The sequence below is a fragment of the Ranitomeya variabilis genome, chromosome 2 (assembly GCF_051348905.1).
Source record: "Ranitomeya variabilis isolate aRanVar5 chromosome 2, aRanVar5.hap1, whole genome shotgun sequence".
Taxonomy (NCBI): domain Eukaryota; kingdom Metazoa; phylum Chordata; class Amphibia; order Anura; family Dendrobatidae; genus Ranitomeya; species Ranitomeya variabilis.
In genome coordinates, this window is record NC_135233.1 from 497,360,472 (window position 1) to 497,381,131 (window position 20,660).

The 20,660-nt window shown below is 42.2% G+C and overlaps 1 protein-coding gene and 1 long non-coding RNA gene across 4 annotated transcripts in view; one reads left to right on the top strand and one right to left on the bottom strand.

Annotated features, from left to right (window-relative positions):
- Positions 1-20,660, top strand: part of KCNQ1 (potassium voltage-gated channel subfamily Q member 1) — a 159,710-nt gene that overhangs the window by 57,056 nt on the left and 81,994 nt on the right. The window lies entirely within an intron of this gene.
- LOC143809665 (uncharacterized) lies at positions 1,721-18,924 on the bottom strand. The gene is made up of 4 exons (XR_013222370.1): positions 18,625-18,924; positions 4,774-4,960; positions 2,717-2,868; positions 1,721-1,932 (listed from the first exon to the last, which is right to left on the bottom strand). It is a non-coding gene; the product is annotated as an uncharacterized LOC143809665 (long non-coding RNA).

Below are 20,660 nucleotides of genomic sequence, written 5' to 3' on the forward strand. Positions count from 1 at the left end.
AAGCTCTTGGGCTCCAGAGTGAGATCTTTAACAAGGCCTCCTGTCTTCTATGTGCATTTTATAAAACTGGTCTCCGGTAGGACCTGAACCACCTATAGTTGCAAACCAAATATTAAATATCTAAAGCCATGAACTGAAATATTTATTTTACTCCATTTTATGTAGTGCCATTAATTGCACAGCGCTTTACAGACTTCATCGCTGTCCCCATTGGGATGTGAATTTTCCTAACAGTATGTGTGAGGAAATGGAGTACTCCAAGCAAAGCGGGGGAAAAGATACAAACTCCTTGCAGATGTTGTCCTCGGCGCTGCAATGCTACCGTGCTAACCACTGAGCCACCGTGCTGCCCCGCACATACAGTGAGAAAGCAATGTGAAATACAATCTCTAGCTTTTGCAAAGAATGTTTATTGCTCTTCTGTTTTTTTTTTTTTTTTTTTTTTTTTTTAAATACGGCTAGGAAATAGCTGCCATTACAGCTCCCATAGGGGTGATCGCTGAGCTTTCCTGAATGGCAAATGTGCCTTGTTCTAGTGTTCCTTCTACAGCCGCTGCTCCATAACTAGGCAGGTTTACAATCCAGGAGCGCTGAAAAGAGCCCCCATTTTCCTGCCATGTCTGTTTTAGCAATTACTTACATTCCTAGTGAAATAATACATCTGGGCATCTTTTCTTAGAACCGTGCTTTGTGCCATTCCTCTTTTATTCCTCCTGGGGAATTAGGAATAAATTGAACACTGGTTGTTATTTTCACCTTTTAAAGGGATTGTGTGGTCTAGATAGTCTGCAGTCAGTCTGTGTGACCAAAGACTTGTGAATCCTCCCAGATCACACACTGTGTGCTGAGAGGAGGATTTGACAATGTCTGGGCCGGGAACTGCGGTCAAGTATGCGATGTGCATACTCCCGGGCAGAACCCGTCTAGTGGATATGGCCTCCCTCAATACACTTTTTGTGAGCATCTTGGACTAGAATAGGGCGGTCTCTTCCAACACACATAAAAAAAACTCCTAGCATGCACTAGTTAATTTTTCCTTTCAAGTGCGGATTTGGGTCCATGTTAAAAAAAAAAAAAAAAAATAATAATAATAAATAAATAAAAATTGCACATTAAAACAGCCCAATTTAGTAACATCGGTCCATGTGATGTCTGTTTTTTCATGAACAGTGCTCGGACTGTGTATATGGTCGGTTGAACTTGGTCACATAGTGATTTATCTTTACACCATCCTTCACTTGAAGAGTATTGGACCGGATTACACCCTCCAACCCCCTGCCAGTCACCCTCAAAAATGATGAGGTAGAAGAGGGACTTCTTGCTTTTGCTGTGGCTTTCCATGAGATGGTGGTAGTGAGTCTCAAGTGTCAAACATGCTTTGGACACTTAGGCTGCTGAGGATCTGACAGTGGTAGAGGCAACTGTGGCATCTTGCCCACATTACATAACTGTTGACTTTTGGTAATTGTTCCATTGTCCACTTTTCTTGCAGTTTCCACTTACTGAGACCGAAGCTCTTAAATTCTTACAACAATATTAAAAGGGTTCTCCAGTGCATTGATACTGATGACATCTCCTCAGGGTTGGGTGGACATCTGACCTCCGTGACCACTAATGAGAAGTCTTCAATAGTAACGTCCTTGAGAGAACCACTTCGATGCGTTTAATTCCGGTAATTACAACATCTCACGACTAGACAGAACGTAGTAGTGTCTTTTTATTGTGTGAGGGTGGGATGGACAACACTTTAAGCAGAGCGTATAGAAGTGATGCAGCACTTTGTGTTCATGAGTTCTGTTGGTCTTGGCTGGAGTTATGATGTCTATTTATGAGCTCCTTTAAACAGAGTATAATTGTTTGCCTCTTGTGTATGCTACCAATGTTCCTTACAGAGGGGTAGTGTAATACTCTGCGGTCTTCAAGCTATGCTGCCTATTAAAAAAATAAATAAATAAATAAAAATGTTCAACCCTTGTTGAATTTTTATTTTTCATTCTTATTACAGAAAACAAAGTTAGTTTATAATTTTTTTTTCACTTTAACTTGAATACGTTCCATTCACTATTTGGGCTCTGTAAATTCATAACTATTCACACTCCAATCTTGACTTGGTTTAAAAAATATATTCATACTTTAAAGGATGATCCAAGAGTTTCACATTGATGGGCCTACACTCGGGATAGGTCATCCATATCTGAGTGGTGGGAATGTGACACTGACACTTCCTCAATAAGCTGCTCCCTGTGCTGGCGGCGACCAGAAATGCTCAATTGTGTAACTGCACAGCTCTGTCAATTGTATAGTGTCCGCGTCCAGGTTCTGCACATTGATTCGACTAGGGCGCGGATGTGCAGTACCCCACCGCAACCACTATACAGTAGATGGCACTGTGCAGCTCTGCAACTGAGCACTTCTGGACACCACCAGGTCCGGGAACAGCTGATCGGCGGGGGGGTGCCAGGTGTTGTACCTCCATGATTAGATATTGACCTATCCTAATTATAGGCCATCAATGTAAAAGTTCCAGACAATGCTGGCCTTAGTCATACACTAGCTTTAAAGTCCAGTTTTAAGAGACTGCAGTGACAGTCTAGTAAACCAGTTGAGCAAACATGATTTCATGAGGTGACTGAGTCCATGAGTAGAGCTCCCCCTCCCAGTTGACAAGCATTAGTGATTAAGATTGGAGCACAAGTTGTCAAATAGTTAATCTTACCTGGTCCTATGCTTTGCCTTTCTTTTGGCTCTTTTTACAGTAGTATCATGGCTTCCGTTCATGCAGGGGTGCAGAGGTTGCATTCGCACTGTAGTCCATGTTGAATAGACAGGGCCCAAAAGCTCCTTTAGCCCCTTATGAAAAGGCTATGACTATTAAAAATCAGTGTTAGTTGGGGTCCTGTTAGAGACGTTGCATTGGAGCCCACAAACTTCAATTTATTTCATTGTATGATGGATCAGTTTTCAGATGGATCCCAACAATAGTCATAGCTTTTTTTTCATATCTGGTAGACCGCTACAAGGGAATGATTTTCTGATGGGTTACACCAATTCCTATTAATCTCTCTAACTAAGGGGATCTTTTTTTTGAAGTTTCAGTATTTTTGTCAGTAGGACTGGCCATACACAATTGATAGGTCTACAATTCCAGCATTTAGCCAACTTCTTACCCAACACGTACACTTGTAGCTTGGTACACGTGTTCTCAGTAGGAGGGGGCGTAAGTAGCTACTGGACCCCTCTTGAAGCTCGTCTTCCCAAGAACAAAACTATCGAGGCCCTGCAATATAACTGTCCCCTGACTTATGTTGTTGGGAGAGAGTCCAGAAGCGCCCAATGGTTGGCTAGCTCACAAATGGCTGATTCAGCAGATATGTCTCTAATATGTTTGAACCATTTAGAAGTGAGTTGCAAATTGTCATTAACTTGTAACCTCTGATGGAAAACAGGATAAGGCAAGTGTGAACAAGTTTAATAATGACAAACCAAAGCCTATCATTATATGCGTTCATTGAGTTCTATCTTTGTTTCTGGGGCAGGGCACATCTATTGAATGTGACATCTGTAGGAAATCCTATATTCAGTTGACATTACTGACGGAACAAAAGTACTTTAATGAATAAAATACTAAGTGATAATTGTACCGGATTTTGGGCATTGGCCTACTTAGAGAACTAGTTGGTTGTCCTAAGCAAGTCTGAACCTGATGGTTCCTGTTAGTTGGTTGTAGAAGAACATAAAGTTGGCTACCTGGAGCAGATCTTCTAAGTTCTTTGCCAAGTGGTGATGAATTCAGGTGAATTTATTGTTTTATAAGAAGTCACTTCGTAATGAGGCACAATGAGTCCTCAGAATGAGAACTATTAGTGTACGAGACGCCTTGAATGGAGGCCAGTCATATGCACTTTTATCAAGGTTATCTCTCATGAAAATAAATTCCGTAATTAACTCTGCTTGAATGTAACCTAGAAGGCTTGTCAAGGAGATTTAAGTTAACCCAGTGCTTGCCAAGAAGGACCCTTCCTGGAAAATGGATTAGTCTAGATACGGTATATCTAAAGAGGTATGCAGTTTTTTTTTTTTTTTTTTATTTTGTCTAGGGTTCATATTTGAGGCTTACACTAATTAAGTGGCTGCCATAATATTCTGTATGCCACAAAGATAAAGTCAATTAAATGTTGTGCTAATTGAGCTTTGATACAAGATTTTACAGCACCTTTAAGCCCATTCCATGCCTATAATTACGGGGTGGCATCTTTCGGAATACTGTCATACCCTTTGTCAAAATATTTGTAAGCTGGTGAGGTGCAACATGGCTTCGCCTGGGACCTGATGGGACAATATAGCCCTGACTGTCCCCAATGGTATCATAGGTTGGGCAAATTAATTCAGCAAGCATTTTGTCTGGTAGGGCAGTATGACATCTAATATTGCCAGTGGAAGTTGAAAACACCAATTTTACCACATAGTAATAGCCTAAATGGCAACGGTACTGGAATATTTCACCGGCTACCTCACTTTCTCTGCTTGGCATTAGGAGTCGATCATCCGTGTAATGAACATGTCATATAACTACAGCTGACCATGCACATGAGAAAACTATGAACCAGAATGTCCAGTTTAATCTTTGCTCTCTTGATTTGTAGTTGGCCGTAACTAGATGCTTTAAGTGTAGGACATATGGTTTTGCCAAAGTAAAGGGGTTATCCAGGATTTTACTTATATTTTTTTGTATGAGTCTAATAACTTACCCGCACCTAGTTGCTAACTACCCACCTGTTATACCCGATTTGTGCTGCTTCCGTTGATGTCATGTTGACAGGGGGGCTTCTCTTCTGCTCTTTCGATGGCGCATCACTGATGATGTCATGCTGATTTACAGATGGCTCTCCTCTGCCTAGCTGCAGGGAGCAGGCAGTCAATCAGCTTGATGTCAAAGATGAGGACCCATTGACAGAACAGCCTGGAAGAGAAGGAACTACTATGTTGACAGGAGGTCAAAAGAAGCTGGTGAATTACTGCCTAAGCGAGGAGAGATTGTTGCATGGCAGAACCAGAACCGACCGGTAAACTACCTGCCGGTAAGTTCTTATCCAGGACTTTGCTTATTTTTTTGTGTGGGGCTAACTCCTCTAATCTCAGTTGCTCCAATTGTTTTGTAGATTTCAACTTTTGCTTTTCTGCCATTTTATAATTCTGGGGCACATCAGAAAAAATGTAGAAAAATCTATTGCTTTTGTTTTTTTTTTGTTTTTTTAATATATGCTCTTGTTAGCTTTTTGCCGTAGCTAAAAAAACATGGGATAAATGCATTGATACAAGTTGCTGCAAAACCTGATAAACCTCCAAGAAATATTGAGAATCCCATTTCCCTGAAGGTTGCAGGGTTCCCTGAAGACTATTTGATAGGGTGACGATTTTAGATTGCAGACCAAGGTTGTGGTGGGAAGTAGTGATAAGAAATGTTAAAGGGCAAAATTATCAAGAATAAAGGAGAATAATGCAGTTTGACTTTTGAGAACCACAGATTTTCCCAGTCGGAGGAGTTGGTCAGTGCCAAGCCGAGGACAAGGCACTGTAGAAATGGTAGTAACTAGAATAATACTTTGGACAGCGAACGTATAATGAAAATAAAGCTTAGATTGTTGCTCACCTGTGTTGCAGCTTTCGTCCCATTTGGTGGGAGAACTAATTCAACACTGTTTTTCCTGCTGAAACTCTGAAAACCACGTCACAACCAAATATGTCCCCTATAAGTCAGTGGGGTCCATTAGGCACCACTGTGCATGAGATATATATATATATATATATATATATATATATATATATATATATATATATATATATATATATATATATATATATATATATATATATATATATATATATATATATATTTATACATGGAACAAACTTGACCATTCGAGTCTGGTCCGAAGAAAAAAAAAATCACATGTGCAGGGCCTCATTGAATAACATGCGGATCAGTGCTATCTGTTAAAATGATGTATAGCACTAGTCTGATTTTTTTTTTTTTTTTTTTAGTCGTTTGCAAGCGCCCTTTAAAAAACAAATCCAAAAAGCTGGTGTGATCAGAAACGAGGCAAAGCTTTTTTTCAGGAATATCATAGGGTTTTTGACAAGGAAACTGCTGATTTACGAAAAAAAAAAGCCAATTCAGACTTCCATGTTGTTACATGATGCATACAGTCTTCTGAGCTCTGTATCAAGGGCAATTTGGTGAGTGACGCTGGCCGCACCGCTACTCTTCCTGTCCCCCAGGACACCTGCTCGCTCGATATGACCACCATTGAATGTACAGCCAAGTATTGCATGGTTATGTGAGCCCCACCAAAATGGAAGGCACTCAATCCTAGCTCATGGAAAGAGGGTCTTAGGCCTGTCTCACACGTCCAGATAATTCCGGTACCGGAGAAATCGGTACCGGAGTTGTCCATGTGCTCACGTGGCACATCAGTGTGGCACATGTGCGGCAGCCGTGTGCCGACTGAGGACCACACAGACCGTGCAGGAGACAGCGCTAGAGTTAAGCGCTGTCCCCTGCTTTTGGTGCTGAAGCCGGCATTCGTTCCTTCTCCCCAGCAGCGTTCGCTGGAGAGAAGGAATGAAAAATCAAGGTTTTTTTATTTTGTTTTAAGAATAAAGTTCGGTGTCACCTCCCACCCCCTGTGTGCCCGCCCGTTTGCATTAAAATACTCACCCAGCTCCTGCGATGTCTCCTGTGTGAGCGGTCACGTGGTACCGCTCATTACAGGGATGAATATGCGGCCCCACCCCTATGGGTGTGTCGCATGTTTGATTGTGGTACATTTTATACCTGCAGGTTTATTTTACATGACTGGTTCCCTTCAATATGTATCCTTCTCTTGGGTAAAGGCCTACAAATGCAAAAGAACAGGTGGGATTAAATAATTAAAAAAACTCTTTCAGGCCCCCATACACATTAGACTTGCCTGACTATATCCTGCTGTGTATGGTGGGCCAGCTTACTGACTCTCTTGCAACTGATAATGCTGGATAAGGATCCAGTGTGCCCAATTTTGGACTGCAGATTAGTGATGAGCAAGCGTTCTCGGATAAGGTGTTATTGGAGCATGCTCGAGTGCTAATCAAGCATTTCGGCATGCTCGAAAAATTTGCTTTGAGTTGACGCAGCTGTTCGACAACCACTAAACATGCAGGGTTGGCTGTTAGGCAATCCCTGCATGTGTAGTGGCCCTCGAACGGCTGTGGAGACTCGAGCATATTTTTCGAGCATGCCAAAATGCTCGATAAAGCACAAGCATGCTTGGATAACGCCTTATTCGAGCACGCTCGCTCATCACTATTGCAGATGCTTTTGTTCTTGGTTAGAAGATATTATGGCGGTGGCTATCTGAAAGAGAAAACGGGAGTGCAAGGCTGAGCAAGTGCCCTTGTATGTAGAGGAGTCGGGGGAGAGCTATGATTGGCCAGGCCATTGGATTATTGATGGTTATCCATTGTGTATGGAATGCCTCAACCAAGTATAGAGGCAATCTCTACCCCATCACTATTTTATTGCCTGGCTGGCCCTACCAATGAACAGGGTGTTAGCTGAAAATATAATTAGTGTCTCATTCCCAGAGACTCCCTTCCAATCTTGGTAGCTCCAATGATGCGCCATGTAGTCACTGCTCCTTTCAATAAATCCATCTAACATCAAAGCTCACATCCTCCTAATATTTTGCTCTCTGCGGGACACATTATCTACACAACTTGTCCCACTCAGCTGTCAGTCTGTAGAGTATATACAAATGAATGGTGGAGATTATGGCCACGTTGGAGCTCCAAGCTGTGCTGCCATTAGAAGTGTTGATATGTCTCTCTAGCTCACATTGTCCTTGTGGTTTCCATTGGGTGTCTTTCTCTAAATGATTTTCCTGTCAGCTGTGCTCTACTTGGACAAATGGCAAACGGAAATACAGAGGCACTTATCAGGCCGAGCTCGTGAAAAACAACGTCATTAAAAGGCTTAGCGATTGGATGCAGCTCGCAAGTTTTCCCAGTGACGTGAGCTGCTTTTCATGTCCAGCTCTTCTATCTGAGGTCTGATTTCTAGCTGGCAGCCTGTAGTAGTGCAAGTTTATGGTATGTTCCATCTGAATTACTCATGAGGTGTAAATCAAAGTTAAATATCCATAGATTTCTTATTGGCACAATTCGTTCTCCATATTAAGCAGGATCTGGTATCCTTTAGGTGCATCAAGCCCTAGAGATACATTTAAAGAGGGTCTGTCACCAGAGTTTACAGTACAAATTGTATATTAATAAATAGATCCAGGCTCGGACTGGCCCACAGGACGACTGTAGAATCCTCCGGTGGGCCGCTGTGCAAGGGTGGGCCACCACCCTCTTGTATGAGCAGTACTTGTCACAATACACTTGAATCACTATTTACACACAATGGTCGCATCTTTTTTATTCCACTCAGTTTATTGCTATAGAAATTTGTGAATTAAGATAGTCATATTTGCATGGAGCTGAAAAGTGGGTCCTTGGAGTTGGTTACTGGTGGGTCCTTGGCACCCCAGTCACACACTGAATAGCTCTCTTGTACTTGATGAGGCTGGTGTACTTTGAAAATGCATGTCAGAATGGCCGTCTATAAAATGATTCCTATCTGGTATTAAAGAGAACCTGTCTCCCGATTCATGTTGCCCAAACCGTGAACAGCTGAAAATATATGCCTAACTACAATTCTGTAGCGGGCTCTGTTACTCTGAAAAGCTCTGGCGTTTAAAGATCCAACTGTGGACCATAGCCAGACACCAAACTATTCCAGCTCCAATCCCAGATGGCTCTTCCCAGCACTGATGTGGATGATTGAGAGATCTTTCCCACGTGTATATATAGGAAGAGACCTGTCGATAATCTGCAGCGGCGCTGGAAAGAGAGACTAGTCTGGTTACCAGCTATGGTACTTGGACAAAGTACGGTATGTATTTCCTGTGAATCATGTAGCCAGGATCTGATTCATGCTGCTGGTAGTACATGCAGCATGAATCGGGTGCCGAGTTCCCATTAAAAAAAAAAAAAAAAACTTCTAGTCCAGCTAGACTTGGAATTTCATGGTAAGTACACCTGCCTCATCAGATCTATGAAATCTCTTTAATAATGTACATGTCCTCCTTATAGTGTCCTTTTGCAGAGCAGTGCTGGTCTGCTTACGGAGACTTCATAGTTACATAGTTATTAAGGTTGAAGGAAGACTGTAAGTCCATCTAGTTCAACCCATAGCCTAACCTAACATGCCCTAACATGTTGATCCAGGGGAAGGCAAAAAAAACCCATGTGGTAAGAGTAAGCTCCATCATGGGGAAAAAAATTCCTTCCCGACTCCACATACGGCAATCAGACTAGTTCCCTGGATCAACGCCTTATCAAGGAATCTAATATATATATACCCTGTAATATTATACTTTTCCAGAAAGGCATCCAGTCCCCTCTTAAATTGAAGCAATGAGTCACTCATTACAACATCATACGGCAGAGAGTTCCATAGTCTCACTGCTCTTACAGCAAAGAATCCGCGTCTGTTATTATGCTTAAACCTTCTTTCCTCCAGACGTAGAGGATGCCCCCTTGTCCCTGTCTCAGGTCTATGATTAAAAAGATCATCAGAGAGGTCTTTGTACTGTCCCCTCATATATTTATACATTAACATAAGATCACCCCTTAGCCTTCGTTTTTCCAAACTAAATAGCCCCAAGTGTAATAACCTATCTTGGTATTGCAGACCCCCCAGTCCTCTAATAACCTTGGTCGCTCTTCTCTGCACCCGCTCTAGTTCAGCTATGTCTTTCTTATACACCGGAGACCAGAACTGTGCACAGTATTCTAAGTGTGGTCGCACTAGTGACTTGTATAGAGGTAAAATTATGTTCTCCTCATGAGCATCTATGCCTCTTTTAATGCATCCCATTATTTTATTTGCCTTTGTAGCAGCTGCCTGACACTGGCCACTGAATATGAGTTTGTCATCTACCCATACACCCAGGTCTTTTTCATTGACTGTTTTGCCCAGAGTTTTAGAATTAAGCACATAGTTATACATCTTATTACTTCTACCCAAGTGCATGACCTTACATTTATCCCCATTAAAGCTCATTTGCCATTTATCAGCCCAAGCTTCTAGCTTACATAAATCAGCCTGTAATATAAAATTGTCCTCCCCTGTATTGATTACCCTGCAGAGTTTAGTGTCATCTGCAAATATTGAAATTCTACTCTGAATGCCCCCTACAAGGTCATTTAATAAATATGTTAAAAAGAAGAGGGCCCAATACTGACCCCTGTGGTACCCCACTACTAACCGTGACCCAGTCCGAGTGTGCTCCATTAATAACCACCCTTTGTTTCCTATCCCTGAGCCAACTCTCAACCCACTTGCACATATTTTCCCCTATCCCCATTATTCTCATTTTATGTATCAACCTTTTGTGTGGCACCGTATCAAAAGGTTTTGAAAAGTCCATATACACTACATCTACTTCCACTGATCGCCCAAAATACTGTTCAGAATCGCTCACTTTAAAAGTCAGAAGTGCATTATGGGAAGTCCATGGGTCAATACACGTCTCTATACCTGCTTGCATCTGTCTTCTGTGGTGTATAATTCTTAACAGTACTTTGAGCGAATGATATTCTTGAAACGGCAACAGATCTCTGGTTAAAAATTACAATGGGTACAATAAAGATTAACTAAAATGTGAGTAAAAAATATAAATATATATATATATATATATTATTTTGTGTGTATGTGTATATATATATATATATATATATATATATATATATATATATATATATATATATATATATATATATATATATATATATATATATATATATATATATATATATATATATATATATATATATATATATATATATATATATATATATATTCATTCCAGGGTGTACTACTGTTTACTACTCACCTACTATATACCTAGTGTTCGGGCACAGACCCCGAACACTGACTTCATCGGGTGTGCATGACAGTGCGGCAAACAATGCCTCTGATCAGCAGTAAAATCATTACTGCCAGTCAGACAACCACGGCTCCCACGCTGTCAAATGACAGCATGAGCACGCAGCTGCGATCGAAAGTAAAAACTTTACCTACGGTCACTGGTGGTGGCTTATGGGACTACTATTCCCATCAGCCTACGCCTGCTGCTGCTAATAATAGCGAGAGCAGACTGCGGCTGATGGGAGTATTCATCAGCCGGTGCCTGCTCTCTAAATAAATAATTTAAAATAAAAACCTGCTTGGGTTCCACTGTATTTTTTTTATAACAAGCCAGGCAAAACTGACAGCTGCTGGCTGCAACCCCCATCTGTCAGCTTAAGCAATGTCGGCTATAAAGAGTAGAGGGGTCCCCACGCCGTATTTTTTTAATTATTTAAAAAAACGGCGTGGGGTCCCCACCATTTTTTGCTAGCCAGTCTTTCTAAAGCAGACAGCTGGGGGCTGGTATTCTCAGGCTGGTAAGGGGTCATTGATATTGGCCCCCCAACCTAATATAGCAGCCCGCAGCCTCCCAAAAAAGGCACATCTATTAGTTGTGTAATTCTGGTGCTTTGCCTGGCTGTTCCCACTTGCCCTTTGGCGGTGGCAAGTGGGGTTCATATTTGTGGGTTGATTTCACTGTATTGTCAGGTGACATAAAGCCCAGGCTTAGTAATGGAGAGGTGTCTATAGTTATGTTGCAAATAAACACAGAGCAAGTATGACATTTTTTTATTTGAAATAAAAAAACAAACACTTTTTTTTACTCTTTTATTTAAAAGTAAGAACCGTTATACTCACCTAACACCCAGTTCTGAAGCCATGGTGTCCTGTAAAAAAACAAAAATTTAAAACAATATCCCTCACCTGTCCGACGTTCTGTCCCATGCTGTAATCCATGTCTGGGGATAAATAGTTTGCAACCAGGATGGTGCCAAGATGCGTACGTCCAGGCTGAGAACCACTGATGAATGAGCTGCTGCGAGCGCAGCGTCAGTGACTACCGGTCACTAAGGCTGTGTTTCCAGCTGGGCCCCAGAGCTGCTCGGACCTTGGTTAGATCACCACTAGCACAGTGAGAAAAAGCCTCACAGTGCAGAGGTGAGTTCACAGGGTAAATTTCTACTTCTCTCAATGAACTCTCTGAGCTCAGCGCTGCACCGTGAGTCTTTTTCCCATTGTGCTAGCGCTGCTGTCTGGCAGGCGGTAATTTTAGAGGCAGTGTTTGCTGCGCTGTCATGCACATGACAGCGTGGCAACTACTGGATGTTTTAGTCTTCCATTCAAGTGAATGGGGTCTGGTACCCAAACTTTTTTTTTTTTTGACTGTTCGGCCAAACCCGTTGGATCCAAATATCAAGGTATCTGCCCATCTCTAATCCTGACTACATTTTCTTTTCAGTCAGGTTCTTTAAGTAGAAACTCCCATGAGGCTCCCAGCGTCATAGGGAATATGTTAGCAGATTTTGCTATGTAATTTGAGAGTAGCATAATTTAGGGCCATAGACCCTCATTCCGTGATGTGTTGCTGGTTAAATAATATCAGTGTTTTATCAGCAGGAGATTATCACTACCGGACTAGGGTTTTCGTGCCTCCTAGTCAACTCATCTGGGTAACCCCGCCTCCATCACTGATTGCCAATCAGTGGTGTGGGCGGGGTTATGCACATCTCAGCATTCAGAGAAATGCTAGATGTGCAGCAGATAAGTGATTGTATCAAAATAACAGCAAACAACCTAGCAAGTGGCACATCGCTGGAATCGGAGTCTTCATCCCTACATTATGGTGCGCTCTCAGATTACATAACAAAAACCTGCTGATGGATTCCCTTTAAAACCATTCTCTCTAGTGAATCATGTTGGCTCTGCGTCTCCTCTCAGATATAAAGCATTAAGTTGCACTGATTTAAGGAGAGCCAGTAACAAAGAAAAATGAAATACTAAGAAACATTACAGCTTATAGAGGTGAGAAGAGGTATGAAGACGCTGCCTCACTGTAGAATAACATGACCTCACACTGCAGGGGAGGTGCAAAGCGTGTGGTATGCAGACTTATCAAATTACCTAGTTTTCAAGGAATAATCCTGTTTTCAGCTTCTCCCCACCCCATCAACATGTGAGCTATACATCACAGGTCAAAAGTTTGGACACACCTGTTCATGCAATAGTTTTTAGTTTCTGATGGAAAGTGCACATTGTAGATTCAAAACCACAAAGGGGCACATTAAAACAAGAGAGTAAAGATATACCGTACTTGTGATCCAAATCAGAATTTGAGTTAAACCGTAGATTCCTTTTAAGTCCTCGCTCTTTTACTCTGACAGCTTTACATCCCCCTAGCATTCTCTAAAACCTCATCAGGTAGTCACCTGAAATGGCTTCCAACAGTCTTAAAATAGTTCCCAGAGGTGCTGGGTGCTTGTTGCCTGCTTTGGCTTCACTCTGAGGTCCACTCATCCCAAACCATCTCAACTGGGTTGAGGTCGGGTGATCTGACGCAATCTCCGTCCTTCTCCTTCTTGGTCACATCGCTCATACATGATCCTACTAAGTTCATACCAGATGGGATGTCATGTAGGTACAGAATGCTGTGGTCGCTGGGAAACTGTGCCTTGTATTTGGGATAAATCGCCAACAATGTCACCAGCAAAGCACCTTCACACCATTATACCTCCTCCATGCTGCATGCTGGCCACCACATATGTAGAAACCATCCGCTCACTTTTTCTGCGACTCACACAGACATGCCGTCGGTTTGTACCAAAAATTTACATTTTTGACCCATGAGACCACAGTAGAGACTTTGGCTGATGTCCAGTTCATGTGTTTCTGGGCCCAAACAAGTCTCTTCTTGTTTGAAGTCCTTAGTAGAAGTTTTTTTGCAGCAAGTCAAACATAAAGGTCTCCTAGTCTATTCTGGACAGATGACATTGTCAATTTCAGTTTTCTGCTGCTGATAAACTTTTCTTCTGCAGCAGAGGTAAATCTTGGTCTTCCTTTGCTGGGGCAGGTTGTCATGAGAGCCAATTACAGAAGAGTGATAATTTTCATGACCGCACTTGAGGATACCATCAAGGTCTAGTAATTTTCTGGATTGACTGAACTTCATAGGTTAAATTAACAATGCACTGTCATGTCTCTTCGCTTAAAAGGAACCTTTCAGCAGTTTTGGCCGCTATAAGATGCAGCCACTGCCTTTCCGGGATTATCTACAGCATTCTATAAAGCTGTAGATAAGCCCCGGGTCGGACCTGGACAGATCCCGCACTACACATGGAGGGCAGGTAGAGAGTGACAGACCCTGCATTATACATGGAGGACAGGTAGAGAGTGACAGACCCTCACACTACACATGGAGGACAAGTAGAGAGTGACAGACCCTGCATTACACATGGAGGGCAGGTAGAGAGTGACAGACCCTTTACTACACACGGAGGACAGGTAGAGAGTGACAGACCCTCACACTATGCATGGAGGACAGGCAGATAGTGACAGACCACGCACTACACATGGAGGACAGATTGTGACAGATCCTGCATGACACGTGGAGGACTGAGGTGATTATTCAGCACGGCAGTACCATTCAGTGCAGGATGAAACCTTGCAGCCATGCAACCATGTAGGCAGGTCGCTGGGCAGGATGGCACCAAAGACTTGGAAGGCTGTAGTGTTTCTCTGACTACAGAGACCTGTGTGTCGTAAATAGTGCCTTCCCCCTCCCCCTGACCTCGTAATGAAAACACTGACAGGCCTAGATGGGTTGAACAGGTCGGTCACAGTTTGTTAATCACATACGCAGAGAAGGGCAATTACATGTCATATCTGGCTCATCGCCGAAGGCCCTGTCTACGACTGACAGGCGAGCAGCCAATGAGGGTTACAAACCTTTGCCCCTCTCTATACTTGCGCCACGGAGGATCCTGTGTATGACCTACACAGGACTCCGACCCCCCCAACCCAACAGCATTAAGGTCTTTTCAACTCCACCTCACAAACATTGGGCTCTACATATTTTTGTCCAGCTTGCAGGATGAACTCCATCCGGTCTCAATAGTGACGAGTTATCTCCCTCCAGCTGGTGGTGGCAAACCACGGTGCCATATCTTCCCTTTACAAGTTTCGCCATGCGTGTATTGATCTTTTATTTTATTTTTTTATTTCTCTATGGCTTTTGAGTTCCTTGCACCTTGCTAGACTGCTTGTGGCGCTCTCTCCGACCACACCAATACCATATCTGGTAAAAGACATGTAAAACACTCTGACATCACTGTGCAGAGCTCAGCACTTTTTCGCTTGCCCAGATCATAGCCTCCGGCATGTAACACTAACATCACCTGCCCTTTGGCCCTCTTAGCGATGTTCACTATTTCCGGGAACACCTGTTGCCATTGGAGACCTCTTCAGTTGACTTTTAGTCCCGGGAAGCCTAGATCTTTTCCGCCCGCCAAAGTTCAGCACTTTTGCTTGCCCAGTAGACATATGAAAGTCCTAATACCCAAAATTTCGGGCTTACAGACACCTGTAAGAGACAAGATGTGTTACTTGAGCAAATTGGGCAGGATGGCACCAAAGACTTGGAAGGCTGTAGTGTTTCTCTTTTATTTGAAAAAGCCTATGGTGTACATGGACTTCTTATACAGGACATGGGCAATATGCTATGGACATAGGGCTCCAAACCTTAGTGGGTGAGGGCTATACTATGACTCTCCCATCATGCGGCATAGTGTTTCAGTATAATTTGATAATAATTGGATGGCTCATATGGGTCTGATGGATGAGGTTTGTGCCAGGAGCTTGAGAGGGGCTGCAAGAGTCCTATAAAAGTGGATTATTTAACCAGTAATATTACTTTTTACTGTGCCATCGGCTAAATAATTTTCTGAGCACTACCATTTAAATAGTCACTCCTGCGGTTCCTTGGTCCTTTGCTGATCTTTTACATTACACCAGCAATAGCTGTGTGGTCCTGGGGCTTTTAATGTCACCGTTGTCCTGGGGCTCCTTACCTCTAATTTTAGCAGAAGTAATAAATGACTTTGAGAAGCAATTACAATATACCGTAACCATGTGTCAGTGTCATTTTGTCATGTTATGGAGACAAGTTCATGTAAGTGGGGATAGAGAAGTGATGCAGGACCCTGAGTGTGATATGTTGCCCATGCTGGGAGTATCATAGCGCTCTTGCCTAGCTGCACATAGTGCGGTTTTCTCCTTGTAGTATTACGTACAGGAGGATGGTGTTATACTGAGAAGTCTGCAGCAGCTAGGTATATTACAAGAAATGTATGGGGTCCTCCAGTGTATGCTGTAGTGGAGGCAGGCGTTGTTGTTTGGTTGTTTTGTGTATTGTCTTGGATGTGGTTTGTATATGACATGCAAAATAATCGGATTTTCGTAATCTCCTAATTGTCCAGACGTCACTGGATGATTGGGACACTGAAAGAATCTTTAACTGAAGCCAAATGTTATTATGTAAATTGGGATGGGAGATGCTGAATTGTGACCTTTTCATTTTATGTATAAAAAAATAACACTCACAGAATCCTTAGGGACTCTCTCAGCACAGATGCACCAAGCGCCTGGACGTGGTCTGAACAGTCAGTCTGCTGACAGAGGCCCTTTAACACCAGAACTACCGATGGAGTCATTTTTGACTCCTCGCAATTTTTATTTCTCCTGTGACTACATTTTTCCGAATTCCGACTTGAGACTCGGTGACTTTTACTCATTTAAGATGCGAAAAAAGATTTTGTGACCATAAATAATTTTGGAAAAAAAAGAGTACCTTTTTTTTTAAAATTTACCTTTTAATTGCCAAAGGGAGTCATTTTGACTCCCTACTACAGTATATTATGCAAGTCTTTGTTCGCTGAATGTTATTGTTTCTTTTAGTTTTCATTTACTTGTATGTTAAGAATAAATGTTGGCTTTGACTTAGAATAATTAGCATTTTTGCAAATATGCTTGACATATACAGGACATCCGTCGGTGAACCAGTGAACTACATAATTTCTGTAGAGTACGGACTGCAGTTATTGCACTATAGCCTGACGATATTCTTGCTATTTTGCATTCTATACATTCTATAAATTAAAGTTGCAACAATACCAGGAGCAATAAACTCTAAAAATAAATGAAGACCAGCCAGGAGTCAAAATGACTCAATTCTGTGTGAGTCCGGAAGACTGCTGAGTCCACTTGCTTGGCTAAAGCTTCATAGGCATTTATAAGGCTGTTGAGTTGGAGCTAGGAGACCTGTGTCTAGTTTGGAAGGCCCTCCCATAAAAGTGGAAGGAGAGAGCTGATGCATGGTGCCCCAGCTTTCCCTGACAGATCGTGTGACGGATGCTCCAATAGTAGTGTGAACACCAGTAGAGATTAGCGAATTGACTCTCAAAACTTGACCCTGGTCCAGCCGACAGATAAGTATTCCTTGGCCACTAAATGTGAACCATGCAAACCGCCTGCTATCTGCCATCATCCCCAGCTCCTCTTATCATTAGCATTCTTTGTATTATGTGATCGTTGGGGTGTGTCACACACATGACGTTGCGCCAGGCCGGCTAATTAAAACATGAGATGGGCAAGTTCTCGGGTAAGATGTGCTTCCCAACGATACAATCCAGCGGTCATGTCATGGCCACTGGACAAGGGTCCTGAGAATGTATTCTCTCATCTCTAAACACAGCCGACGATTGGGATTGATGGAGTCATTTTTCTAATTCTAGTAATTATGTTTTCTTTGAGTGTGAGTTGGAGGAGCATCTAGTCTTGAAAGTGAAGTAATGTATGGTTATGGTTGTTACCCATTGTTGTGCTACAGACATAACCTGCCTTCTAAGATCCCGACGTCCTTCTGAGCTGTGATGGGAACAGTGATGACCTGCTGAACGTGAAGTGGAGAAGTGCTGTTTCTTTCTTCATTTCATTAACAGTACAGCGTTTCATCACTTTTCACCAGAGGGAATTAGTCATTCTGCAGCTGGACACGTGCGACATTTAAGAACTTGACTGAACTTCGCTGTGCAGCCCAGAATAGCTTCCTGCCACTTCATAATTACGCTGCTCTCTGCCAAGCAGGTTACAGAGGTTGTCTGTCCGTACATTGCAAACAGACGATGATAACTTGTTGAACATGTAAGCCAAGGGTGGGACACTGGAATGTCATGGGGTGATTGTTCCCCGAGGAGGGAGTTTAGCAGGGGTACACCTCATGAAATGCCTTAACTCTGACGTCAGCAGATAGTCATGGCGTAGGCGCAACATTATGTAACAGCCTGAATTATTGAAAATAGGACAAGTCCTTTCTCATTTTATATTTTGGTTTCTAATATAAAATGCAAACCTAAAATGTATCTGTGCTGGGATGCTTTTATTCATTCTTCAGTTTTTCTTTAATTGAATTAGTTATATATAACATATATATACACAGCTGAGATATCGCGCTAAAGTACCGTATGGGCTTAGTCAAACCTATAAGATTTCTATTGTGGAAGCTTATGGTACCAGACCACCGTCACCCTGTCAGAACCAGCATGAATGTTATGCCATTAATACACTCTATTTCTTACCTAGATGATAACTTGCTGGGAGTTGCGGCTGTTGTAACGGCTGTTATAGCGGTAATGTTAGCGATAATGCTTGTAGCTAACAGTGGCTGCAGGTATTGGATACCTAGCGGCAGGAGTGGATCCAAAAAGAGCCCAGAGGACGCGCAGAGCCAGGAATGCTCCGGCCGGTAGCGCTCCTGGATGCGCGTGTAGAAAAAAGATGGCCGCCGCTGCTAACATGCAGCGTGTGACGTCACAGAAGATACGGCGTGTAGCACAGGGCAAAAAACTAACCAACGCGTTTCGAGGGACTCCGTCCCTCTTCGTCAGGGTTCCCATAAGCCCATACGGTACTTTAGCGCGATATCTCAGCTGTGTATATATATCTTTATTCTGGTTCACCTGTAGGTGTGACGAGTGGGTCACGGCACTCGTCTGATATCAGCAGCTTGTACATACACCATCTCATTAGCGCCAGTGTATTATCGAGTTTTTATATATAACATAGTTATGTTTGTAGCATTCCATGTAATGGCATTTCATTAACAGTTTCTTCCTCTTCTCCTGGTCTCCTTGCCAAAATACTTGAGCATAGCTCCAACAGCGTAAATGTATTTATTGGCAGCATTGTAAACTGGGATGGAGCTCAGCCACAGACGCAGGGAGTGGAAGGTTTTTTCGTAGTCTGTAATCATGGGCACACAAAGATCTGCTCTTAACACAAAACTGCAATTTTACTATTAATCAAGGCTATTTGCAATGTTGCTTTACTTTTTATGTAAGACTGCAGTTACATAGGTGTTCTATCCAATATATAATAGAACATTTTACCATTATAGTCTATAGGCATGAAAAACTGAGACTTGTCCGTTTTTGATCCTATAAGTGCATGAGAAAAAAAGATTCTATGCTGATAGATACAGGGACCAAAACAATTAAAATTGTATTAAATAAGTGTTCTCACGTTTAAAAGATATCCACCGATTGCATGGGGTTGGGGATAACTTTTCAGTTTGCTAGGAGTCCGACTGCCATGGTCCCCACTGCTCCCGGGAAGAGCCCCGGCTGAGTGGAGCGGAGGTCGCTCATGGACACTACTGCTCCATTCATTCATCCATTCCTAGTGGGAGTGCCGAAGATTGCAGAGTGCCGCACTTGGCTGATGATTGGCTGACCTATTAGGATGAATGCACATTATCGACCTCCCCTCCACAGCTGGAGTTTTTCCAAATCCCAAGTCTCAGGATCCATAGAGGTCACGGCTGTCAGACCCCCAGTGATCTTAAAGCTTTCCCTTATCCTTTGGATAGGATATAATGTGCAGTCGAGAATGCACCTTTAAAAACACGAATCAATGTCAATCCATTTTTTTCCTATAAAAAAAAAAAAAAAAAAAAAAAAACGACCTCTGGATTCCCCCTGACTCTGCTTGAAACAGGTTGACATTCCTGATGAATATTAAGCTATTAGAACATCATAAGTAGAAATTACAGTTTTTGCTTCATTTATAACTACCGTAGTCAGTGTGGATGCCTTGAGTTAAAAATATTTAGTAAAATTATCTATTTACACTAAGGTCCTAAAAGTTTCATAACCAAAGCCTGAACCAAATTTTTTTTGTTTGCCTTTTTTTTCTTTTTTTTTTTTTAAATATACACTTTTTTTAATGGGCACAATTAATTACCATTAGATTTACAGCTCCATTATCACTTTACAAAAGAAAATGTTTAAAATACCGTGAGAAATGAAGCTAAATGTGCTGCAATTCTGGCATGAGGTACGTGGGGAAAAAAAAAAAAAAATCCTTGCTTTTTTTTCATGCTTGACACCATATTTGTGTCTTTGACACTGTCATGTCTGACAAGGTGACGTGGCATCGCAGAAAGTGGATTTTGCTTGGCAGACAGATGGCTTGATCTAACGTGCCACCATCCAACAAAATTGTGGGGCAGATTTCTGGAACAGAGAAGCTAATATATTAATCAATTTTTCTTCAGCTCCACGTCAAGGCAAATTAAGTATTATGAACTATATGCTGTGTGCTTCATGTGTCCGGT